We start from the raw sequence: 27,271 nt of genomic DNA, 5'->3' as shown, positions 1-27,271 counted from the left end.
TACTTTGGTGTGGCCCGTATAAATTGTAAATGCCTGTACAATGGGGGAGCCTTGTTCCACTGCAAAACTTCTAGCCAAGTATGGGGTTGGCTCTTCCACCCCGCTTAATTTATATACAGTAATTAAATTCTAAGTTTTTTTCCCTGTTAACCGAAAATGGACTTACCTTACCCCCAGTTGAATGCGGATGCACTTGCCTTTGGCGTCTGCCCCCCTAAATATGGTTACATTTTGTCACCCCGATTTTGGATAACATTTCTATCCTCGAATCCACGCCCAGGTCAAGAGGGCAGAACCATCCTGGAGGAGAAACATCAGCTCAGTCTTTTTTTTTGTCTTTGCTGCGTTGTAGGCGAGCATGAAAGCAATCCAGACACAGCCAGAGGGCGCCCAAATGCCGCAAATGAAAGTTCCAACGTTCAGATGGGTTTTGCAGGAAGGTAAAATTGGCTTTTGTCTAGTGAAAGAGCTACCGTTGCGAGCGATGTTGTGTTACGTTATTTGTTGCACTTGCTTCTAGCCAACAGATAAGCAAGGTGAGCACATCTCCCCACCCTGGTGGTTTTTGTATTCCTGTGTTAAACAAAGTGGCAGCCCCCCGGGACACCCGGACACACCGCAATAGGCTACGGTTTTGACCTGTGCGTTTCTGAGCGGCACTGTGAGGGTCGCTTCGGCTAACTCAGTCTTCCTGAGAACTGGTGCCTCCATTAAAGCACAGACATCAAAAACCGACGGCTCCTTGCCTAGGGCTCTTGTCTTCCCTCCTTCCTCTCCCAGGTCCTGAGAGCATCCTCGCAGGGGCTACGATGCCCAGCCGGCCGGCTGGACCTTAGCGCGGCGCTTGCTCAAAGCCGCAGCCTTCCCGGCTCAGCCCAGCCTGCGCGGGAGCCGCCCGCCAAGCGCACTCAATCCGCCGGGGCGCCGCCCAGGCGCGCCTGCCGTTGGAGGCCACTGTCAACCCCGAGGGCATCTGTCCTGATGGGCTAAGGGCTGCCACCAGGTCGCCCCCAACCTCATTCTGCCTGCCCGGGTATCAGAATCTCAGCCGGACGTAGCGAGCGGCCGGGTTGGGATGCTGAGGAGGGTAGCAGGTGGCAGGGGATGTCATTCATCACCTCGAGGCAGCCCCTTGAGTCTGAGCGAGAGCCCGAGCACTTCTTATCCAACCGTTCCAAATAGAAAGAAAGGAAAAAATTGAGAGACAGAGGAAGAGAAAGACTGAGAGAGAGAAATAGAGAGAGAGAGAGAGAGAGAAATTGAGAGAGAGAGAGAGAGAGGGAAGTGCCCACGGACATCTCTGGCGCTGCGGGGAAGGGGAGGCGACGGAGGTGGGGGGCAAGGGACGGGAGAGGAGTGGAGGGGAGGTGGGGAGGCAGTGGGAACCCGGCATTCAGATATGATGTAGAGAGGCAGGAGGGGCTCAGGGATGGAGGGAAGGGGAGGGGGAAAGCAGGGGACCAGACGTTTGGAGGAGAAGGGAGGTGGGGGTACCCGCGATGGAGGGAATTTGAAGGGAGACGGGCGGGGCACCAGGACGGTGGGGAGTTCAGGGGAGGCGGGCGGGGCACAGGGAGGGAGGGGAAGGGAGGGGAGCGAGGTGGGCGGGGTGAGCGGGAGGAGGGAGGCTGGGCGGACGGACTCGCCGGGGGAGGGCGCTGGGCAGGAAGGGGAGGGGGAGCGCGAGCGCGAGAAATGCAGAGGCTGCAGCGGCGGCGGCGGCAGTAGCGGCAGCGGCGACGGCGGCGGCGGCAGCGCTCCAACTCGCTCTTCGCTCCGGGCTCCGCCGTCGAGCCGGGGAGAGCCTCCGCCAGCGGCCAGGCACCCGGCCGGACGACGCCAGCCACCCGGGCCCCTGCGCGGCACCGCGTTCACCTAGGGGCGGCACAGGCACCCAGACCCGGTAAGGAGGCGCGCTCCGGGGGCTCCGGCGCCGCCGCCGCGGACCCGGGGTGCCGGCCGCCCGGGGGCCTCCGTTCCCCCACTGCACCCGCCCCACCCCCGAGGCCCTTTGTTCTCTCGCGGCGCCGCAGCCGGGGGCGGGGAGGGAGTGGTACGCGGCCCAATTCGAAGGCGCCGGTCGTGGGGTCCCTCCACGAGGGCTCCGTCGCGCTTCGGGGTTCTGGGGTGATGGGGGGCCCCCGAGGTGGGTGGCTTCAGCCACGCGCAGAGCGGGGAGGCTGGGGCGGGGGGTGGGGGGGTGGTGTTGAAGAGTCTGATAACCGGAGTTGGGGGTGGGTTATGTGAGGGAAACTGCTAATTAAGGAGGAAATAGCCGAATGTGAAACCCTTTAAATGGAGTCCCGAAGAGACGGCGTGGGGAGGCTGTTGGGAGAGTATCTGTCATAGGCACCGCTCACAGCCGGGAAGAAAGCGCTTGGTGCGAGGGGCGCAGCAGCAGAAGATGGAGGGTGGGGGTGGGGTAGGGCGGGAGTAAGGGGAGAAAGAATACGGGGAACCTGGTGTGATCAGGAGGAAGGAGATGGCTTTTTGATTTAGCAAATGGGTTTCCTTGACCCGTGGGACTCCTGAATCTTGGCTTGGGGTGGTTAAGGAATGCGAGGGTCACACGACAGCGTGTTTCCAGAAGCACAACTGAACAGATCAGAGCCCCGGCCTCGACGTGGCAGAAATGCCTTCCCATTAACCTGTGGGCCATATCTGAAGCATTTTATTTTTTTGAGTGTTCGTTTCGGAGAATGCGCTGGGCGCCTCCTCTCGAGGCCCCTGGCCGGGAGGGTGTGAGCTTGAACCTGACAACGCGCAGCCCCTAGGCGCCCAGCCCCTCTGTGAGCGAAGGTTTTTGGGGGTTTAGCAGGTTTTGCTTAAAGCGCTAACCCGACGCCCGGTCCTTGTTCTCCCTCCTCGCCCCATCGCCCCCTCCCCGCCAAGAATAAAAATTGCAGAATCCCTGGATCTGAGCGCACACAAAATGCGTGGCTACAAACCGCATTCTTTTCATGAATATTCATCGAACGCTTGGCTGGGCTCCTTATCTGCTTCCTCAGAGACATTTCCGCCTTGAAACGAACTCCGGGAACAGTTTTTGCCCGTGTAATTTTCATTCTGCTTAAATTAGCAGAGCACCCACGGGTGCATTTTTAGTTTCTTGAACAGGATTGACACCACACCTCGGTCTGCCGCGAGGCCACTAGCACATCTGGGGTGGGTTAAAAATCAAACACTAGCCTGGAGGTGGTCTTCCTGCTATAGGGGTGTGGACCAACCTCCCTGGTATTACAACCGGGGCCACAGGATCCTCAGTGCTGCGGGCAAAATGAATGAATCGGGACTGTAATTACCTATTCCTTTGTCTTGGCCTCGCGCATGCGCCAGAGAGCAGGGTGTGGAGGGCCCGGGCCGCCCCATCTGATCTCTCCATCACCCACCCACCCACTCCCTTCCCAAGCCCCGGAACAAAGGCGTTTGCCCTAAATGTTGCGTGAAAGCATTGGATACAGATGACAGTTTTTTTCCCCCTGTGTGTATGTTTCTTCTTTTCCAGGCTATCTCATCTTTTGCTTTCCCAGCGATTTCAATTGATGAAAAATAAGATTAGCCTTGATCATGAAGGCAAACTGTGGATTAAATATTTTTGTAACCGAACAGAACACTGCTATTTTCCTTTCTCGTGCTGTTCATTGTTCTTTTTCCTGTAACATATTGCGCTGCAGTGATGGTGGCTGTCTTAATTTGCATCAATTAACTGTTTGTCTGACAGGTTTTTGCTGCTGGCCATTTTATAAAGGGACATTGGTCTCAAAAATGACAGTGGGTATTGCCCCTAGTGTCACTACTTGGGAAAAATTAAGACATTTTGGCATTTATACAAACAAGATGGCCTACCAAACCCAGAGCTGAGAAAATGGTTACCTGGTCAGGATCCTAAGGCTTGCTGTCTGTTTTCTCTTGATTCATAGTATCTCATTGTTTCATTAGGCATCCCAAAAATAGTGCCATAAAGATAGCAATCCACAAATAGAAGAGGAAGAAGGCAGCTGGGGCTGCTGGGGTGAAGATGGTTGATTAAGTTCCTAATTTTTTTTTCCCCTACGTGTAACAGAAGCCATGAGCACCCCCGCCCCCCAACACACACACACACACACACACACACACACACACACACACACACACACACACACACACACACACACACACACGATGGTTGATGACTGATTTTCTTTCCAATGATGCAGTAACCAGATTATGGCCTCTTTTTAGGCTAGTTTGTTCTGCCAACTACAAGGAGACTTACTGTGTGTATAAAAAGGAGCTAAGTATTATATTTTCACAATGGTTTGTTATGCTTGAAAGAGTTTTATGCTTAGGTATTGTCAGTACACCCTGGTAAGGCAACGCGTGGCAGGAAAATGGAAGTCATCCCTTTTGTTCCTTTTGATAAAACTTGATATTGATCACCTTTAATGTATCAGGACCTTTATTTGGTAGGGTAGCTGCCTGCTACCTCTCTACTCCATAGTATTCAGTAGGTTTTTTAATGGTTTAGCGGGCTAGATTTAGTTTGGGGTTTTCTTTTTTTCCTTTAGGTTATATTTTTGAGATGAGTTGGAATACAGACCACATGAAATGACAAATATATACCAATATGCCCCCAATGCAATGAATCCTAGGTTTTTGAGCAAGATAATTTTTAAATTATAAATGATCAATTGCCTTATTCTTTTATCCAGCTAGCTTTTTGGCAGGCTTTAGCAGGTGGAGAAAGGGAGTTGGGCCTTTTGACAAAATGCGCCAACAATGACTACACAGTATTACCAGTGGCTCTAGTGGCGTATCTCTCCTTAACTGTGCTCCTGCTCTCATTATGCGGGCAGAAGAGGACCTTTTCTCACCACAGACCACCCTGATTTGAACATCTAATTTGAATGGAAGAGCCCTACGGGCTCTAACTCCCTATCTTTGGAGGCATCTTTATAATCTTCCTGGATTCACTGGAACAAACCATATTATAATTTAAGATGTGATGTATTCTCTTTAATTTTTGTCTTTTTTTAAAAAAATACACATTAAGAACAATTTCAAACCATTTTCAAGATAAGCAGAGTATGAAAAACTTAGGTTTAGAGGAGATTTGGTCACTGTAACATGGATGTCTGTAATAGTCACTGTAGTTTTGTAAAAAATGACAAAATCCAAAACCATTTTTAAAGCAAGTAAGGTGCTGTGTATATACACATACATAGTTTATATATATATAGCAGTGTTATTAATGACATGAAACTAATCTAGTTGGTGTAGAATATCATTTTACAGAGCTTCATGTTGGTCTTCAGAAGATAATCAGTTTTCTCCTTTTCTCAGTATGTATGTAGAAGGGAGAGCCTAGCTAGTCTACTGAGATGCTCATTTCCAATTTTTACCTGTGTACCCCTGATACAAACGGGTTGTTGCATTGAGCATCTGAAATCAACATGTTCATTTACTGGCTTAAACATTCACAGGAAGCACTTTAAGAGCTGTAATAAACAATACTAAATAAAAGATTTATAAAGTTGCTCTGCCTTATTTTTGTTATCGTTTGTAAAATTTCATTTCGAAAAATATTCAGAAAAGGCGTGCTAACTGTTGTTTGTTAAGAGCAATTGCCTTCTGTGTCTGATTCTGTTGAAAGCAATGCTCTGATTTGCTTAGGTCTTTATCTTTCTAATATGTAGTTTTTCCCTACTCATTTTACACTCTCTTTTTCAAGAGATTAATATCTTCTTAATGATTGTTTTAGATGGTAAACTGGAAACCAGGTAACTGCTGAGGGAAAGCTGAGCATGTGTGAGTTGAAGTTCTCTGGGGAATGGGTGCGGAATCTGTCATTTTACCAAGTTTCCTCAGGTCACTGAATCCTTTCCATTTATTCTGACTCTTAAGACTTTGGATAATACAATGCAGTGTGAACTTTACTTTGCAGCTTAATCTGGTGGATTAGTATCAGGAAATAACTGAGGTTGTGAATAGCCAGAATGTTTTTTACTGAGAAAATACCGTTGATGGGGAGGTTTCCTAGGATGTAGTGGAAAAGAGTCAGTTTTAAAAATCTTTAGGCACTGGCTCGGCCACTTTGGCCAAAATTACGTCAGACCTCTTTGAATTTCAATTTATTCAATTGTAAAACTGGAGTAATAATTCCTAATTTTAGGCTATAATAAGGACCACACATATGTCTGAAAAGGGTGTAAGTGCAGCGGCTGGCTCTGAAGGGCCAGCCTAACCTCTCAGTCTGCATTTTCAACACAGTTGTGATTGACAACGGTAACTAATTTCTGTATATTGAGCTGTATTTTTGTTCCATGTTGATTAAGACCTGAGGGTTTCGGTGTACCCAGTCAGAAGTAGGATATTTCAAACCTCATGTAGATACATATTTGAAATTCTGTGGGAATTTGCCCCAGAGTGGATTGAGTGAAGCCAAGGCTGGCCACCCTCAGTGGATTTCCCATGGCTGCTTACGTAACTCAAGAGGTGGCATTATGTTGTTTTGAGAAAATGCAGGGGTAGTCTTAAAACCACAGGAGTTCCCAGCCTGCCAAAGGAAGATTTTTGTTAAAAGCCATTCCCTCCGCTGCTGTTCAGACAGACATCTAGGTAAGTGTCGTGAGAAAAAAAAGGCCAGTAAACCTTATCAAAAGTAAAGGATAATCATTTAGAGAATCAGATTCTTACCGGGATATAGTTAAATTGTAATTTTGAAAAGACACAAGCCTGAGAAGCAATGAGATAAACAACCTTGTTTTCTTCCCTCTGAAACTCAGAAACGGGATGAAATGGATACAAAGTCTCATAGTGTGTTTTCCTTCTTCCGCACCCGAAGGGTTTAAGTAACCTTAAAAATAAGGCTTTCCAAAGGCAGTAGATTTTTTGAACAAAAATAGGGAAAGCAGAGATTTTTTTACTTTTTTGTTTTTTTGTTTTTGACTAGTGAAAGCAGTCAGTGAGGGGAGGTTATGATTGAGCATGGCTTGAAGTCTGGGAATAAATTCCTGGAAGCTTTAGAGACATAGAAATGGAGGCCCTCTGTAAGCACAACAGGGACCCAGGTCATAAGGAAACATTTCAGGGTAATGTAAGAAAATGGTGTTCAATGGGGAAGGCAAAGCATTTCCACCCATTTCTTCCTTATCACTTAAACACTTTCTGAACTTGTTTTTGACTTGAGTTTTTAATTTTCTTATTTATTTTGGATGAGGGCGGAAGGACTGGACTTAATTGGTTTGTTCCTTGAACTTATATAGAGTTCAGCCACTGTACCTTGTGTAGGAAATATGATATTTAGAAAGCATGATTTGGAGGGCTGGGTGTAGAACCAAATGCACTGGGTTACAAATCTTGTCTCAGCCATTTACTAGCTGTGTGACCTTTGACAAATTGCTTAGCTTCTCTGTGCTTCTGTTATTATAAAATGGGAGTTGCAATATAGTTATTGTAAGGATTAAGGAAAATAGTCAAACACTTAGGACAAAGCCTCACACATATTCTGCACATACACTATAGTGAGAAGACCAGCTTTCTTTACTTCATCCTCTACATTTATAGCTGTTTGTATGCTTATTTCAAAGGTCATTACTGCAAGACAGGCTGGTGGTAGTGCTTTGGACAGTTGGTAGAACACAGAAGTCTGTAGTTTAGAAAAATCCTCCAGGTGTACCTTCTTGAATATGTTGCCAGGACACTTGCACTAGTTTCGAAAGTCCAAAGTGGGTAGATTAATACAACCCCAGCCTCCATATTGATTGGTATTACAATATAAAACAATAATGTGAAAGTCCTTGGAACTCGAGAGACCTTCGGAGAAAGGCTCACTGTTTTGATATGTTGAGATCTGGACTCCACTGGATAACCTTGAGTGTAGACATATTTCATTCGTATTCCTGAAGAGGCTTGCTGTGTCCTGAATCAAGGTGCTTTCATTAGCATCTGGAAGGAGTGTCTTAGTCATTAGTACAAAGATTGACATAAACCATTTTAGATATTTACAATCCTGAGGACACACCAGGTAAAAGTTTTCACTTTTCCACATCCCCACCACCGACACTGGGAGTAAAACTAAAGCTTGTCTTATTCAGGAATGCTGAAGATACTGTCACCTGTTGACAAAAATCTTTGGAAATAATTATCCCCCTGGCAACCTTAGTCACTGTGGCCTCTTTAAAAAAAAAAAAAAAAAAAAAGAGGAAGTTCTTTGGAGTTTCACATATTTAAGATGGTTTATCCTGGAATCAGTTTGACCTTTCAGGCATTTAATTCAGGGATCTGCCTAAGTGATTTGTTTTTGGCCTTCTGGACACTGGGCTTTGTTGTTGAGTGAAGGTAAAATCATTCTCATTTTGGCTAAATTATTTTTCTAATAGTTTCTTTAAGCAGGGTTTTGAATCTTATGGAATCAGGAGGGAAATTATATTTTACTTTATCTGTCAGGTATTCACTTTAGGAAAGGGGTTTTGGATATGGTGATTGTATCATTTAAGATAGTTCCTCCATCAAAGGTTTTTTTTGTTTGTTTTGTTTTTTCTTTGAAATCTGGGGACGTTAAGGGATGAAACTGGACACCTGTTGACTATTTATTGTGTGCTATATGCTCTAATTGAAATTTGTCCCCTCAAACAAATTGTAAGATGCATTTTAGCTGTAAGTAAATGAAAAAATAGAGGGTTAAATAATGTACAGAAGATCCTGGAGCTAAGAGAAATGGATAGAATTTGAATCCTTGTCTGAAAGCCCTATTTAGCTGGCCAGTGCTGCTCTCTTTCCAGTAAGCCATGGCCATTTTATTTCATGTAATTAGGGACACTTGAAGATAAAATGGATAACATAACACATTACCTTCTTCGGTAGTCATTTAGAGAGAGTTGTACCAAGTTCTTCAATGAAAAATGATGTGTCTTAGAAGAGATACAGTGTCCAGTATCTGTAAATACATTAAGTGATCTCTAGATTAGAAATGCTCCTGTCATAGTGAACATGGGCGGATTTCCTTAAATGATCTCTTTTCTGGGATAATGAGGAGGAGGAGGAGGATGGCTGCTTTTCAGGACTATAGAGACATGTCCTCATTACACTTCACAGGTGGAAGGAAGCATTCAAATGCCTTACGTGTGATTCTACTTTGGAAATACTAATCAGAGCTACTAGTCAGCCCTCTGCCAGCTACGTAGTTAGGGTTGCCCGATTAGAAATAAACCAAGTCCTGAATTTGTGACCCCATTTTTCATTCTGCCTCCACGCAGGATTCATTTACAGAAAGTTGGTGGCTGCTTTTAAATACTATCCTGACTACAACCTCAGTCCTTGGTAAATACTTGCATCATCATACAGAAGGTTTGAAAGCTCATGACTAAAACACTTCCTTTTGGAACTCGAAAGGACCTTAGAAAAGTTAGTGGCTTATTCAGGGTCCCCTGAGCTGGTTAGTGGCTGAGCGGAAACACAGGTTATTTCCCCAAAAAGCCTCACTCCTACCATCTCGGTCTTCTGTCTAATTGAGTCAATCTCTTACTCACTGTCTACAACTGAAGAAAAAAAAAAATCCCTACCATTCTTTGACTCTCATACCAGTTTTTGAAACTCCAATCCTGACCCTGTTTCTCTCTGCTGCCCTGTCTCCCCTCTCCAGCAGAGAGAACCCGTTCTGTCTTTTCATAGCACCACCTGTGCTTACTCCTGCTACTGTATCTCCGCTCCATCTTTCCCCCTCATCTCTTTTTTCTTCTACATTCTAGGCATGTGGTTTACTTCAGATGCCAAAGAATTTATGGCATGCATTAAAATAATTTCGCCCAGAAAACTAAATTTTCGTGTCATATCCTTGTTTTCCTCCTAAAATAAACAGTATTGCAGGGTTTGGAGCCTGCAGATGGAGGGTAGGAGTTTGAAAAGAAAGCCAGTTGGTTTTAGACTAATGTGAGGGCTGTAGGGTGAGCAGAGCAGTCAAGCGTGGTGCCCTAGAAATGCTCCGGAATCTCTTGGAAGATGCAGCGTGCACAGCAACGTGTTGCGGAGAGGTGATGGACACGGGTTTTTATGCCCCTCCCTAGGGTTATCTGGCTTATTGGTTTGAGAGCTGCATGAAACACGAGGTTTAATCTTTTTTTCTTTAGAATTATCATTTATAGTATTTGGGCCAATGTAGAGGATTTAAAAGAGCTGTTAAATTTCTGAAGTTGTTATTAAAATATGGAACTTAAGTACTTAAGTTGTTAGAACAGTTCATAAAGCTTCATATTCAGATGTTTGAAACAGATTTTAGCAATGTAAACTGTTTATGTGCATCTGTATTTGGAGAAACTGTGGTAAGTTTGGTTTTAGATGAGCTCTAATTTCATATTCAAAACCATCTATTTAGATATTTCAACAAGTGGAGAATAACTTTTAGATAAGTTTATATTTTTTTTCCAGGGAAACCTGCAATAAACAAGTGACATCACAGTTTTTGTAATGCTTTTATTTTGGTTTTGCAGGTTCAGAAATTGGTATATTCCTAAAGTAAACCCAATTAAAACCTCTTTTTTAAGTTTATGAAGAAAAAGATGTCAGAGAACAGCTTTTCCTGGTTGAGCTTTCTAAATTACAAGTTTCCTGGATTGCTTGGCCAGGTGATTTTGAAAAGACCCACATCATTTACCGGTTGACAGCCATTCAAAACACCATTGCCACATAGACTAATACAATAGTCAAGTTAAATAGTAACAAGATCTACTTGGGGAAATAGTATATCAGAAGAGAAAGCAATAGCAACCATCTAGTAACTGAGGACATCCCTATTTCTTAAGGTTGTAGAGAAGAAAGTCTCCTTGGAATTGTTGGGTCTTCACAGAGTACTGTTTTAAGCTTCTCTGAGCTTGTCTTGGAAATTGTAGGGGCTATAGGAATATTTGCTGTCTCTGACCTTTACAAGTGTTCTCAGCTGTTTCAATATGGGATAACATCATCTGTATTTGCTTTTGGCATATTTAAGACTATTTGGTAAAAAAGAAGATCTAGAGAAATCAGTGACTTACAGGTGGAGAGATTTGAAATGACTTTCTCTCCTCCTTTATCCTGCATTCCATCAAGAAGGTAGGGTGAAGTTAGGTGACCACTTGAGTATTCACTAAAGACTTAAGTGATTAAATGAGGTGTTCTGGAATCTTCTCTGAATGACTCATTTTTCTAGGAAGAAAGAAAGAATTCCAACAATTGGTGGTGACAATAGCTCTTCCAGAGGCTTGTGATCACCCAGCCTCAATGAATACTACCCTTATTGACCAGAGGCTATTGTGGCACTAGGGTTTCCTCAGTAAGGGCTGGTGATCTTTTGTTGAGACCTCATGCTTTGAATTCTCAGGGCTTACTCAACTGGACTTTAGAAACCTGGTTCCAGAACTTTTCACTGTGTGGTTTTTCAGACAAATAGTAACAAGTGTTTATAGCAATGTTCTGCAGAAGGTTGTTAATACAAGATTGATGGTTTCCTAGGTATGTATGTCTTCATGTGACTCACATCTGAATATTATTCTTCCTCCTCACCTAATTCAGTGGTTGACTAAGGAAAAGCCTCATTGAAAGTTTCATTGGTATAAGAGACAGAACCAATAGCTCACTTCATTTACCACCACCCCTTCTATTCTAACTGATTTTGTTTCCACCATCCAGAGAGCTTAGCTTTGATTTCATCTATAATAAAGTCTCCTGGGTGGGTGGGTATGAGGGATGTCCTAGGAGAATTCAACTGACTACAGTGCAGAGAGAAGCAACTACACGATGGGATTATAACACATGATTTTACTAAGGTAAGAGTTGTAGTTTTAAATGGGAAAGGAGTTCTGCTAATATTTCTAAGCTGTGATATTTAATTTACCACTAACTTTGAGTGCTGAGAATATAACAAAAAATGGATTTTTAAAAAAACTGAATGTCAACAGGCTTCACATGTCACTGCTTCACCCAACCACCTTAATTAGTCCTTCCTGCCTAAAAAATATCCCATTGTTACACTTTAAACTTTCATGTTGTCAATAGTAACACATTTTTTGACTCTATCCTTATTTCTGGCAACACATATTACTGTGTTAAAGGGAGAGAAGTCATGGTTAGAGGAAGCAGTTGGCAGATTAGGATTTGTCCCCAATTAAATTAGGATTCGTACCCATGCTACCCCCTTGACTTGCCTTCTTTAAGACGAAGAGCTACTGCTTGTGTATCTCTTTCTTGTTATTGACCACCTTTGCTAGGTATACTACCTAAGGAGTATTCTTTGTCTTGTCTGTAGTGAGACAGCCAAGAATCCCAGATAAAGGGTAAAGAACTCCAGAATGATAGAATACTGCAAAAAAATGTCACTGCTGTTTCTAAGGGAAGTGAAAAAAAACTCAAGCCAGTTTTAAGTTGAACATAATTTCTAGTGGGAGAGGGCGTGATCTGGGGGAGAGATATCTAAAAATCAACCCCTAAATCTCCCAAACCCTTAGGGTATTTAGACAGCATCATATAATACAGTTAATGTTAGCAGCACATAGCATGGCAAACCAGCAGGCCCTGACTTGTTAGCAATTGTTTGCATAGTTTACCTGGTAGAGAAAATATCTAACTGCTAGAACAAATGTTTTAGGTCACTAATGTGCACCATGGTTAGTGTGAGGCGTAAGTTGCTGTGGATGAATTTCCACTGAAATTTGATGCTGATAACATGTTTAACTACCACCCTAGCTAAAGAAACCGTCCCATCTTGAGAGGCATTTGGGAACGATAGTGTTTCTTGTTAAATATTGAGGTTTGTAAAATCCTTCTGAAAAGGAGGAAATGGCTGTACTTGAGGGAAGTTTCAACAGGGTACTTTTGTGGTCATATTTCTGGATGGAGAGAGGGGAACACCATGCCTTTCTGTTCCTGAGAGTGTCCGGATTCCCCTTGTGTGGGCAGGATTTCTGGTAAGTACAATACAGGAAGCAAAACTACATTGTTCTAGATCAGCAGTCAGTGAGCTCATTTCTAAGCCCCACTGCCCCTTCTAGTGTTTTCTGGGGAGAAAAGGAGACTGGAGCATGAGGGGGTGGGGGTGGGGGTGGGGGGGCAAGAGTGGAGAGGTGGGGATGCTTACGCAGTGATAGGAATGACCGAGGCGGGGAAGCTTTGTTCTTGTATTTGTCTGCTAGGGCTGCCGTAACAGAATGCCCCAGACTGGAGGCTAGAATGCAGAAGTCAAGGTGTTGACAGGTTCGGTTTGCTCTGAGGCCTCTCTCCCTGGCTTGCAGATGCCCGCCTTCTTGCTGTGTCCTCACAGCGTCTTGCATTTGGGTACGTGCACCCTGGCATCTCCTTCTGTGTGTCTCAGTCTCTTTTTATAAAGACACACTGGTCCCGCTGGATTAAGGCCCACCTAGATGGCCTCATTTTCACTTCATTTACTTCTTAAAGGCTCTCTCTCCAAATGCAGTCACATTTTGAGGTATTGGAGGTTGGAGAGTCCATGTGTGAATCTGGGGGGAGGGGACACAGCTCATAAGAATTCACGTTTGATGTTAGGAAAGGTGGTTTACAGTGAGGAACGTGCCTGTGCAGAGTGCCCTTGTCCCTGCCCTTGAGACAAGGGCGTGAGGAGCATCAGCTGCCCTGGAGCCTGTGGTTTAATCCTCGCACAGCCACATGAGGTAAGCCTAAGTAGTGTTCTCTTCCGACAGCATGAGATGCAGAGAAGTTAATTTCCATGAGATTCACATCACTGGAAAAGGTAGAGGCTGTGTGGAATTCAAAGCCTGTTTCTGTGGCTCCCTTGGACTGGGGATGGCATGGGTATATGCAGGTACTGTTCCCCGTGTTGTACTCAGGATGGACACAGTCCATGTGTGGGGCCTCAGAATCCTTCTCAACACAGTGCTCTAGGCAGTTGCAGGCAGTCAGTAGGCGTTAATATGGGGTGACACCTACTTTTCATTCTAGCACTGTATGACCGTGCTTTTGCTCTGCTTGAAGCCTTTCCCACTGGTTATCCATATACCTAAGTACGACAAGAATGAGTAAGAGAGAAGGATTGTACGTAGTCCGTGTCGTGTAAACAACTAGCCCAGTCTTGGGTAAATTAAAATAGAGTTATTCTGGAGGAAAAACAAACAAAAAGACTCCTACCGATAGTGGCATTGGTAAAGAGCCCTTCCTACTCTAGGTGGGAGGGTTGATCAGATGTGTAAGCCAGTTTAAAATCCTATTCTAACATCCATGCTTGTTGGCAGGGATTCAGTATACAGAGGAATCTTACTGTGGGGCAAGTTTTATTGGCTGGAAACTTGAAGACATAGGAAGATTCAGGCTTTAACAGAAAGCAAATGTGGGAAGAATGGTTGGAGTTTTGATAGCTTTCTATACAGTGGGGCAGTAAAGAATGGGAAGTTGATGTCACATGTCATATGAGGTCTTTGATGACAATAGAAATCAAGGCTCATGAATTTTGGGGCCTTTCCAAGTAATAAAACAAGTAGTCATACTGAAAGGATTCTTTGAGGGGCATTCTCAGCAAGTGTGGGTGTGGGTATGTCTTCCCTTAACACTTGGGAGTCGCTGGTTTTCAAAAAGCAATTTACAACTTTTGAAAGTGTCCCCTCAAGTGATTCAGTCCTTGCCTTTCTATTTCAAGCTGCAGGTCACGTCATGTTGTGTTAACTATGGCAGTGAAATACTACCTCACTAAGCCACAGTCTAATTGAATACTGTAATTCAATTTGACGATTCTAGATGAACCACCAGCCCTAAACTAATTGAAAGTTGGTGCTGTTTAATATCTTTTGTAAAAATTTCACTGGTAAATTACTTTCTGAATAAAACCTGCGATGTGAGTTACTGTAGAATTTTTCACTCTTTAATTTATGCAGCATCTATTTTTGAGTTAATGTCTGTGGTCTTTCCCTGCTTGCTTTCTGGTTAGTAAGCACCTTTTTCCATTCATTCCAGAAAACTCGGCTCTTCCTGCTAACAAAGCTCTATGGAGTCTACCTTGTAATTACCCCTCATATCCGTCCATTCCTCTTTACACTAAGCCATGAACCTAGTCCAAGTTTCTATCCTTCTCCAAGATTACTGCCGTCTTACACTGCTGGATCTAAGCATGGCATTCCGGTGCCGAAGACTTTTCTATCATAACTTTCTGTTACACTTGGAATAAAACATCAAAAGCCTTTACTGATCTGTAAATTCCCACGTGTTCGCCTTCTGTTTTCCTCTTCAGCCTCCTCCTGTACTCACTCTCACCCGCCTTTTGTTCTCTTCGACGCAGCTTGCCTTTCAATTCTCCCAGTGCTCCAAGTTCTTTCTCACTATTCTTCTGCCTAGAATGTTCTTTTTCCTATTGTCCAAGTACCCCTCGGCTTCAAATTGCCACTTTCTCAGAGATGCCTTTCCTGACCGTCCCCGCACCTCTCAGAACACCTGGTGTTTTTGTCCCCGCGTTTATCAAAACCGATGTCATTATTTCATGTGTCCATTCCTCTAGCTGGAAAGACCCAGGAGGCAGGGATGTGTCAGTTTGGTTGACCCGCAATAGTGCTGTACATCAGTTCTGGAGCTTACCAAGGACTCGTATTTGTTCAGTGTCAAAGGTTGCCCACAGGACATTATATTCATGGAGGGCAGGCATCCTTTGAAGGTCAGCTTTGGCAGCTGAGGTAACTTCCACTTATGGACGTGAAATTTCACCTCATCAGTAGTGCTTACTCTGATGATGGATATCTGATGAATTCCAATTAGTGTAATTATTCTGTTTCCAAGCAGTAACCTTAGAAGTAATTGTTCTAAAGCCCTGTGACATTATGGAGTAATTAGTATTAATACCTCCTGTATCCAGGCTTCCTCCTAAGGTGGAGTCTCAAAGGAAGAATGAAACTGTATTGTTATTTGGGAAACAAGTAGACTTACACTGTGAGGTCTTTTCAGACCTAAACCACAGTGAGTGAGAGCTGGGGCTGTTGTGGTTGCATTTCTCATCCATCCTCCCAAGTCACTGAATATCACGGATCAATCGTACTGAGCATCTTAACCGATGAATGTTTGTAACAGTCTTTGTGAGATCAGGAGTATTAGGCCTGCAGACGACCATATGATTTTAAATCTTAACACAGTAGTGCATTATAAACCTAATGAAGTAAATGTGAATTTAGCCCTGGTTCTGTGCTGTGACCCCTGCTCTAAATGGTGAGTCCGTCCACACCAGGACTTTGCTTCCTTTATCATTGGATGTCAGTTGCTAGCACAAAACCTATGGTCCAGTAAGAGCTGAAGGCACGGAAGGGCGTGTTGTATGGACATGTGACATCGTGCTATACGGTAAGGCATATTTCAGAGTGTTGAGCTTCCCTGTACTTTCACATCCAGGAACAAGCTTGTAACGAATCTTTAGCAAATACCACAGTGTTTTCTTTGGGGTAGGGGGTGGATACAGTTAAGGCGACAGTTGTGATTTAACCCCCATCCTCTCATTTACCTGTCGTCCTTGGTGGTCAGTATTCAGCTTTTATTGTCTCATTCCTGAGTGTCTTTGACCCTAGTATGAATTAAGATTCTTAGAGATAAGTATTTTCATGTCAACCTTGGAATCTCTCACGGGACAGTGTGTAGTGCTCTAAAGCTGGTTCTTAATGATAGAATTCTTATTAAATAAAATAAGTTTGTAGGTTTTTACAATGATAGGGAATTGATTTCTAAAATAACCTGTAGTTAAGAAATAATAATGCAGGTTTCCAGTAAGCAGGTCTAATCTGGCAATACAACTTACTCATTCTAAAACAGTTCTAGATATTGATATTTTATTTGCATACTTTTATTTTAATAGGCTACCTTTTTAACATATTCCAAGTGTAGTTAGAGTTAAAGTGATTGCTGGGTCTTTATTGTCTATATCTGTGAGCTGTGTTGGGCTATAGGAGGTTCCCATACCATCTACATGATTTATACCATAAATACATGCTACTTTTACTATTAAATCAATACTCTGTCTTAAAATGGTCTCATTTAAGACAAGCTGGGGTGCTTTCGGGTGGTATGGCTGTAGACTCACGTGGTCTCATTTTAAATGAATTCAGTTTATGAATTAGCCAATGGCATTCTCTGCAGCTGTGGTTCCTTTATTTCCCCCTCCTTCCCCTGACGCCCCTCCCACTAACATATAGGACCGCACTTCCATATGGATCCAAAGGAACTGGCCCTCAGAAGGGAGAGCACAGCTAGGGATCATCTACTCTGTAGGGTCAAGTCAGTTGGATTTAAATTGGGTAGTAGAATAAAAAGGGCAGTGATAGCTCTCTGCAGTTCATTTTTTATCTTATGCACTGTTGAGTATCCCTGCTCACCATACTGATGGCTGATTTCTCACCTACCAAACTTCATGTTTTGTTTTGAAGCGTTGAGGTTGCAGATCACATACTTGGAATATGTAATTAGCTGGAATGACATGGTATTGATGGTTGAGCGACAATTTATGACACAAATGGTTAACTGAATGACTGGTATACCTTTGGATGTGTATTCCCAAGCAGTTTACTAGATGATATTTTTCCTTAGTTAATTTTTTTAAAAAGTCTTGTCATGTGACTTGCTAGGGCAGAGGTGTCATTTGGTTTTGAAATTGAGGAATACAAACGGAAAAGTTGCTGTGGCTGCAATAAGGAAGCCCAAGGCATGATTGGCTTAGATGTTTAAATTCTGCCATCCCCTGACTCCAGGAAACATCCTGTGTGGGCCTCCATCTTCTGCTATTGTGGGTACCTGCGTCATTCCCCTTCAGTTGTGTGAAGATGATTCTATTTCTGCTCTCTAAATGCATTGTGGGATTGGCTACACATGACGTATACTTACACATTTGAAGATGTAAGTTTAAAAATTTATTTTATATAGTTAAAAGGTACAAATATTGCTTTGGTGATGAATTCATTCTTTATTTAAAGACCATGGTTTTCTAAAAAATAAAAAATAAAAAACAAAGATTAGTGGTTTTTGTAAGCATATATTTAAGACAAAGCTTTTTAAAAGCAGTTCAGATGAGCAGCCGACAGAGTTTTTTCTACTCTGTAAAATGCAGTGAAGGAAAATACGAACCACATGAAAATCTTGTAGAATTAATGTTTGTTTACTGAGTGAGCTGAAAGACGCAGAGACCTGTTACCTTGTTTTTAAGGAGCTTACAGTTGGTGAAGGCAAACAAGTATACCGGTAATTACAGTGAGACAAGTGTTGGCCTGTATACACAGGGTAGAGATATTAGCAGATAATCATTGAATTAACAGCATGGATCATTCATTACCTCTGACCTTTCTCTGTTCTGCTGTCCATCTGCTGATCCATCTCTTCCACTTGACTAAGTCATGTGGGATGTTGCAAGTTCAATTGGCTATTATTTAAAAAGGGTTTTATGTAACTAACCATCACTTTTGAGAATATAGAATTCAGGATTGATTTCATTTATTTCAGAGGTCTTAAGCACTCGGTAGAAATGTCATTTACATATCTTAACATTTTCATCAAAAACAAAGTACTTTGGGATTATAGATTGAAGGAAAAGCCTTCAAGAATAGTTAGTTCTTAAAACCACAGTAAGGTTATGCTTTAGATCTCGAGCACAGCAGCATCCTTACAGTACCTGAGGGACCTTTTGGGGAAACGTCCCCAGCTGGTGCTCTCTCCAGCTGGCCTGACTGCTTTAAGACAGGCTACTCAGCTTGAGAAACAGAGGGAAGAATTTCTGTTGTTCTTTTTTCAAGAGTCTCAAGAAAGCACACAGTGATTTGCAGGCTTCTTCAAATCTATATTCTCTGGAAGTTACTCCCTGAAACTAGGAATGAATGGTGCTTGTCCTTTGTTCCAGAGAGATGGCATCTCTAGGAACACAGTGGGAGGTGCGTGGAAATGTCTCTGACATGTGACTAAGGAGTGTCTCTATACAAAGCAAACATTTTGATCAAATGTGCTTTGGAAAATGTTAATTCCGGAGTTTCTTGGATTGGGTAAGTTTGCAGTGCTAACGTTAATGATAACAGATCATTTTTCCATTAATGGTTTGTCATAGGAATTATATTTCCTTATGTGTCTAGTCCTTTTTGCTCTGAAGTGCTGGTTTCTCTTGACTCCTGAAATTTGGAATTCAGCTTACAGACTCTTGAACATGACTTTAAAAAAAAAGAAAATCTCTCAGTGAATTTATGGCAAGGTTGGTAACCAATCTCTTACTGTTCCTCTACCCTTCACCTAGTCTGATTTGTGCTACCTGCCAGCTACCTGTATTGTACTACCTGCCAGCTGTACTACCTGTACCAGCTGATTGACAAATGATTATTTCTCAACCTCTCAGGGAGACTCCTTGGACATAGGAACCCTGTCTGATTCACTGTTGTTTTTCTAGAACTTTAGGCAGTAGTTGGCCCAGAATAATTGTTCAACCTAAATCAATGTATTACTCTTGGAGATTATTCTGCCTTGAGGGAGAAAAGCAAACATGATTATTTTTTACATTTAAAAAATTTATTACATGAATTTAAATCAGTGATACATTTGTGGGTCTCTTGGGCAAATCATTCAGAGAGCTAGTTTCCTGGCTGATAAATGGGAATTAAAGTATTATTACTCTGTTGATGTTCTTTCCTAAATAGTTAATGGCTACTAAATGTATTCTGAGACCATGTCCTAAGAGTTTAGTTTTCATGCCATAGTCTTTAAAAAAAAAAGTCTTAATAGGAATTAAAGATTTATATCATCTTTGTAAGCCCTGATATCTAAAACTTGGGTAGGTCAGATGTGGCGAGTAATGGACACTTCTAATTAGATCCAGCTTAAGAAAAAATTCTTAACAGGCAGTCTTGATGTAAATTCATCAAGTCTTCATATCAAACAAGCTACTGCGTAATTCCTCTGAAATTTTCAAGAGCTAGATTTTTTCTGTATACCTTTGAACGCTCATCAATGGAATGTTCCAGCCCACCCCACAGTAAACAACCACGAATTCTTCCTGGAGGTGTTGTAAGGAAAAGTGATAAGGCTCTCTGATAGGGGAGCAAAGAACCTTCCTTGAGTTCATCTGGAATTCTCTTCTGAATTAAAACACAGACTAAAGATCTGTTTTGAATGTTAGCGACTTGAATAATTTTCGTTTTGAAGAAGGAAAACTGCCTAAACCTGGGGTTGCACTTGCAGGCATTACAGTGTAGACCTCGGGAAATGAGGTGTTTACATGAGGCTTCTGTAACCTGGCCTTTCCTGGGTGTTTCCTGATGTTACTTTCTGAAGTCAGAGTACTTGAGGTGTCGCCAAACAAGTACCAAATGTAACGTGTGTATGAAGAGGCTGTTTAATGATACAAGTGCTTACTTGGGGGACTGTTCTCTTTTCCCAGTTCTCAGTCATATTCTTTTGGATGGATCTGAGCAGTTTGACACTTCCACTAACACTTTATTTGGTTTTGTGACTTGGAATATGTTTGTGAATTATACCTATTCTATTGCCTAGGTACCTTTTTTTTTTCTCTATTTCAGTTGCTTTCTCTTTTCAGAACAGCACTGCACTTCCCTACTCCTTAAACTCATTCCAGATTCCTTTGGTTCTTCTCAACATCTTAGTGGTCACCATTTTCAACCAACGCAGTTTACATAGCTGGCTATGTGAGTTTTTATTGAAAGCAAAATAAAACTTCAAAGACGTAGAAGAAGCTTAAGCGTCGCTTCTCTCCCTTTCGACTAACACCTCCCGATGTTTATCTTGGGAGTAATTTGATGTTAATTTGATGAAACACGTAGTTAAGTACTAATGGAGACAGATGTCAAGCTTCAGAACATTGTGTGCAGAAGTCTTGAATATTTTTTGTTGAGCATTTGATATACTCTCTGGTCATGGGTTTCTATGGAATCCATGAAAGCTAGGAGTAAATGCTTGCCTGACTCCGCAGTAATCTCAACCAAATGTACTGAAGTGTAGCCAAAGCCATTTCACACCTGAACTTGACCCACCTTTCCTTCATCTGCCGTCTCTTCTTGTGCCTCAGACCATCTCCAGTTTGCCATCCCATTATCCAGCACCACCCACGGCTCCTAATTTCTGATAAATACCTGAAGTGTGGCAGAAAGGATACGACTCTCTAAATGTGACTCACGATGAATTGTATTTAATTATTGATACGGCGATGATTTTCCAACGAGTACGTGGAGACTTCTATTTGAGTGTAAACTATTAATCACTGACTTTCTTTTCAACTTTGGTTATCTTTGGTAAATTTTAAGGACCTTTCCACTCAGGTGAAGACTGCCCAGCTCTCCGATAAATGCCTGGAAAAGGAGGATTGGTTTACTGTTTTTGCTCACTTCAGTTGGGTCAGAAGCCTATTTAGCTGGCTTGAGCCAAAGGAATGTGTGTGTGTTTTGGGGTTGGGGGTGGGGGGTAATAAAGCTACACTTATTCTTACCTGAATAATCAGTCAGCACTTGACTGAATACTACACACTATTCTGGCTCCTTCTCAAAGAAGGTGTGGCAAAGAAGCAAAGTCCCCTCACTCAGTTTGTTTTTTCTTAGTAAACCATTCTTTTCTTTCTTCCTTTTTTAAAAAAATTTTTTATTGAAGTATAGTTGCTTTACAGGTAAACTGTTTTTAAAGTTGCCAAACCAGGGTCCAGATAAGAAGGTCAATGTTAGTCTATGTACAGAGGGGCATATATTCGGTGATAACCATTGGCCCCACCCACGCTCACCCTGGGACCTCGACCTCAGAGTCCTGAAGAATGTGTATAAATAGCCCAGGGCATCACCTTAATTACAGCCCGGTTACCTTCCTTCCATGACCTTGCAGCGTAGGGCTGATCCTAGTTTGGACCCAATTAGGAATTTGGCCGTGTCTGGCATATTTGCATCTGCTAATGTCCTCTAATCGTTGAAAACAGAAGCTTCGCTTCAAGCAAATCCATTCCAGTTTGGATTTCCCCTCCACCACCACCCACAATCAGTGAAATCCTCTTTACTGGTAACCACCATGGTGGTGGTGGTGGTAGAGTCTTCGGAGAAGTCACCTAGCAGTGTGGTGGTATTTACATTTTCTTTTTCAACCTGTAGTCCTGTATTTGGAACTGTTAATAGAGGTGCAATCTCAAAGATTCTACGAGGGTGAGTCAAAAATTACCCGCACTCTGGCTGTAGAATTTATAGAAGTTTTAATATAACTGGAGTGCGGATAATTTTTGACTCACCCTCGTACTAAATAAAAGGTCCAGGTTGTTATGATTTTGATTCTAAGGTGATAACATGAAACCATCATTACAGGGAAGGCAAAACTGTGCAAAGATCTAGTTTTTAGGTGGCATTTCGCAGCACTTTGTAGTCTTTTAGTTATATTATTATAAAATAAAATCTTTCAGTCTGCTGAATAGGAGGTTATCATGGGCCAAACAGGCAGTGCTTCAAGCTTTACAGAGACTGACATTTTAAGATAACAGCAACCTGATGGTTCTGTTGTCATCCCGTTGTACAAATGAGGGGACTGAGGCACAGAGAAATAAGTAACAGGTCACACAGCCAGTGTGACCGGCCCTTCTTGGGCCACATTCCATGCTCTTGACTTGCCAGAAGCGTTCCGGTCAATAGAAAAACTTAATTTGTTGCTTCCAATTTGGGTCACTTCTCTTTGACCTCTTTAAGTAAGTGCCACCCAGTAGCTGTGTTGGAAATGAACAGGATTCCGAAGCTTTCCTATGTCTGTTCTGGGCCTTGGAGCGGAGCGAGTGGGCACAGCCGTCACTGTGCCTGCCGGTGAGACCCTGAGGGCCACCGGTGTCGCAGACGCCCCTCCCCCAGTCCCTTTGGCTTCCGTGGGTGGGAATTGGTCCTGTGGGCTGACTGACCAAAACAAAACAGAGGCTCCAACCCCCAGACTGACCAGGAGCTGGGGATGTGGGGACCAGGCTGCAAACTAGTACACAGAGTCAGCATGCAAACTTGGGATTTTCTGAGACTCAAAATATTAAATCAGGGGACTCTTAACCTGGCGTATTGAACTATACTGTGGTCTCCCCACAAAATATGAGGTGTGCTGCGTTTTACGGGAGAATGGTTATCTCAGAGAGAACACTTCGTTCCCTCATGTTCTGTGTGCTTCCCTGAGCAGCAGAGGAAGAATTACCATTACAGGGAGGTGCTGTCTTATGCTGCTCCGTAGAGTGGAAGGCATTGTTTTTTTTAGAGTGTACACTTTGATATTTTTTTTCTTGTTAGTAATGTATATATGGCAATCCCAATCTCCTAATTCATCCCCCCCCCCCCACAGTCCCCCGATGGAAGGCATTCTTGATGCACCCTTCAGAGTGTTGGCAGTTGCCATCAACTACACTGAATCGCTGTTTGTTGTTCCTTTTTTTTTTTTTTTAATTTTATCGATGACTCAGTTAATAAAAAAGCAAGGAGAGGGAGAAGTTTGAGATACATCCATATCAGCAATGGATGGGGTTGAGTCAGCCTGTGGCTCTTTCTCGCTCTCTTAATACTTTTTAGAGCAGCTTTGGGTTCACAGCAAAAGGCAGTAGAAGGCACAGAGATTTCCCGTGTCCCCTCTGCCCCCGCACATGCATAGCTGCCCCCATTATCAACAACTCCTCCCCTCCCCCACCACCACGTTTACAATCCACGAACCTGCACGGACACGTCGTCATCACCCAACGTCCATAGTTTGGTGTTGTACATTCTGTGGTTTGGATTGATGTATAATGACGTGTATCCACCACTCCTGTGTCATAACTTTGTCTCTTCATAAATGTTCGAGTCAGGCCTCCTCATTTTCAGGGGGATTAAGTGATTGCCAGTGCATTTATTATGGCATTATGACTATTAATAATATGTTTTAAAGTCTTTAAACAAGAAAAAATAATGAATGTGATTTATAATACTACATATTTGCTCAGCTTATCAATATTCCAATAGAGTGGAAGTTGAGGGGGAAAAATCAACTTGGTTTAAAAAAAGATAAAAAAAGGTAAGCATCTTTTCCCTCCTAAAAGGAATTTTTGTGGGGGAGGAGGGCGTATCTTTAAATAAATGAACATGTGCTTGTGAAATGATGTTTTTATAACCCTTCCATCCCTGGAAATTTGCACTTTTCCTTAAAATTTGAGCAGAAGAGTGGATCATGTGTGTAAAGGGAAAAGGAACATTCTGGAACACCTGTACCCTACTATCTCCACCAGGATCATGTGATAGAGGATGAAAGGGAATCATGATAGACCCATCTGGACTTAACTCTTTGTTTCCTGCCTTATTTATATCTATCTACATTGATTTGCGTCAATTCCTCCATTGTTAGCTTCAGTTACTTTGTGTCTAATTTGAGATGAATGGCATCTACCTTATGTTATTTTGTTTGTTTGTTTGTTTTTCTCCTCTTCTTTTTTTTTATTATTTTTTGGGGGTACACCAAGTTCAATCATCTGTTTTTATACACATATCCCCATATTCCCTCCCTTCCTTGACTCCCCCCCCCACCTTATGTTATTATAAGGATTCTCCAGGCACCGGAGTTAATCCCTTAAGAAGGAGTGGTAGTTACTGTTATTCACCTCCCTGCTCTAATGGAGATCCTTGTTTCCTTATAGCACTTACGACATAATAGTAATTATTTTGGTTGGGAATTTGTCTTGTTTGTGAACTGTCTCTTATCATATGATCTTAATGTTGACGGTCCTGTCTTGTAGGTGCGCGATGCTAGCTGTCCCCTTACTAGCCAGTAATGTAAGCTCTCTGCTACCAGCCCAGGTCTGTCTCCAGCTCTCTGTACCTTGTGTTTGTGTGTAATTATCCACTGCCAGCAGAAAACAGAGCACTGGAACTCTTGTCCAAGTGTTTATCAGGCAGTTTCTCCAGTGCAATGCATGCTGGGTACTGTGTGAAATCAGGTAAAGTTAATTCCTTGCAAATGTATGCTTACACTGTAAACTGTAACACAGAGTTGAAGATTTCTGTTTGATATTTTTGGTTCTCAAATATTGGAGGATAACTTTCTATTTGATGAGAATCTCTGGATCTCTATATTAAGTATTTCTAATATATGCCCTCCCTCTTGTTAAGAATAAATATATTGTACACTTCTACCCTCTGGAGGACAGAATAACGAGAAAGGTTCGTCCAACATCATGCCTTCTCCCCCCACAAGTTAGTAATTTGACTCATGCCAGTATGATCAGATCTATACTTATGAGTGACCTGCTCTAACTTCAGACTGAATTTTGGATACTGTCAGTTTTTGTTTGATTTGCTTTGCATATACAGGTAAAAATTATATTGACTCACAAACATGAGTAAAACATCAGCCTGTTATCCAGTATCAGGAAAATACATAATGGCTTAGGAGTATGTAATGCATGGATATCTGGGGACCTACAGTCTAGCCAGTAACTTCTGCTGAGTTGGGGTCTGACTTTGAATCCTAGGAGCCATCTCTTCCAACTCTCCCGTTTAGGGGTGAGATAACTGATGACCAAAGGGTCTTTGAGTTACCCACAAACACACTGCTCTTGTATCTGCTATCAGATCCTAAAATTATGTTTTAACATAATGGGGGCTTGATAGGTGTGTAGGCATTGAATATATGTTTACGTTTATGTGCAAGATACTGTAATTACAGTTTTATTCTTTTACTTTTTTGATGTTTTATTTTTATTTTTTTTAGGTAAGAAGTGGATTTATTTAGAGAGAAACACACTCCACAGGCAGAGTGTGGGCCATCTCAGAAGGCGAGAGGCCTATAATTACAGTTTTTAAAAAAGTAGTTAAGACATTTTTTTCCTGTAGTGGATGTCAAATAAACTATATGAAAACTGTTTTAAATTTAAAAATTTTTAATATTAAAATTATTTTTAAATTAAAATTTAACTTTTAAAATTACATTTTACTCTCATTTTGAAAATGGAATTTATTATATCATTATTGATACTAACTTGTCTCAGTGGAGCTGTTCAGTGAACACTATTTGGTCTCACTCTTCTCATTGTTAACAGGCATTTTATCAATGCTAAATCTAAATGCCAGATACATAATATTATAAATTATACAAATACAATTATACAAATCATACAAATAATTTGTATGATTTGTATATAAATTATACAAGTCTATAAATACCACTTCACCTCCCTTATTATTTTATTTCTTTTATAAGCATTCTCACCTTAGCAGTTTAATATATGAGATTCTGAGATGAAGGATAAATAAATCTATAACTTTATAGGCCTTCAAAAATTACTAGGTTCTACATAGTTTATTATTTTTTTTCTCTAGGCAGAGACTCTCCTCAGTCTTCACTGTTTGTCTCACTTGAAAAAAACTACAGAGGAAAACCTGCTGGGTGTGAAAGGATAGAGAAAAGAACAAGGGAGAGCAGATAAGGAGAGAGAGAAGAAGAACTTGAGATGGGAGTGAATAAACTCATTGCTCAGGATAACTCAGGTGTTCTGTTGAGGCACCAGGATTCAGAAGCGTGTGTGGTGCTTGAGCTTGTGTGTTTGTATTCATGGAGTCCAGACAAAACCGGGGGTAAGGGGTGGACAGTAGTGAAGTACTGATGTGTTGAAAGATGTCAATGAATGTTTGGATAGAGAAGAAATGTGAAGAGGACCCTAGAAAAGGAAACAGGATAGATGTGTTTCTGGAATTCTTTTCCCTAGAATTTTCTAGAATTATTAGTGAAGCCTTCATGGTGGAGCCCCATCACACTCAAAGGTATTTGAAGGAGGTTTTACAGCGAGGCTTGTCCCTGCTTTGCAGATGGGCTTAGCCTCTTCAGAGCGCTGTCTCAGCTGTACTGACAGGAACAAAAGACTCCCTGTAAAAGACCTTTGGAAGGGAGAGAATCTAGATCATAGGGACCATAAGACAACCCTGAAAACTAGGGTGAAACTTGGGCTCACAAGATGGCATTGAGAGTTAGGCTGGTCACTAATGGAGCAGTGCCAAGGTCCCCAAGTCCACAGCCCTCCAGTGCACTGCGTTGTTACGTGGGAGGCGGAGAAAGAAACTCGTGTGCCACGGTCCAACCTGCATGCAACTAGTAAACTTGAGAGAGGATTTTTAGATTTAGAATCGAACCCTGGTTTTTATTTCAATTATTGCTATTTAGTTCCCAGCTTTGTTAAATACAGCTCATTATGAGAGAAATGGTGCTATGCTTTGGGTCAACTCACATCTTTGTATCCAGATACAAGCTAATGCAGATATTTGTAACTTGGTGAAATCTGAAGGGGGAGTCTTTTTCAAAATTGCATTTTTCTGCCTCTGAGCCTCTGGGGATT

At 42.3% G+C, this 27,271-nt stretch overlaps 1 protein-coding gene across 1 annotated transcript in view; it reads left to right on the top strand.

Moving 5' to 3' along the window:
- The first annotated feature begins 1,696 nt into the window (after positions 1-1,696).
- The window catches only part of BASP1 (brain abundant membrane attached signal protein 1), a 51,489-nt gene continuing 25,914 nt past the window's right edge, over positions 1,697-27,271 (top strand). The window contains exon 1 of the mRNA XM_057708034.1: positions 1,697-1,903. The gene's annotated coding sequence lies outside the window, so the exon portion shown is untranslated. The remainder of the gene's footprint in view (positions 1,904-27,271) is intronic.

The sequence above is a fragment of the Hippopotamus amphibius genome, chromosome 15, assembly GCF_030028045.1.
Source record: "Hippopotamus amphibius kiboko isolate mHipAmp2 chromosome 15, mHipAmp2.hap2, whole genome shotgun sequence".
Lineage (NCBI taxonomy): Eukaryota > Metazoa > Chordata > Mammalia > Artiodactyla > Hippopotamidae > Hippopotamus > Hippopotamus amphibius.
The sequence above is the reverse complement of the archived record's forward strand: the minus strand, read 5'-3'. Positions and strand labels throughout refer to the sequence as shown.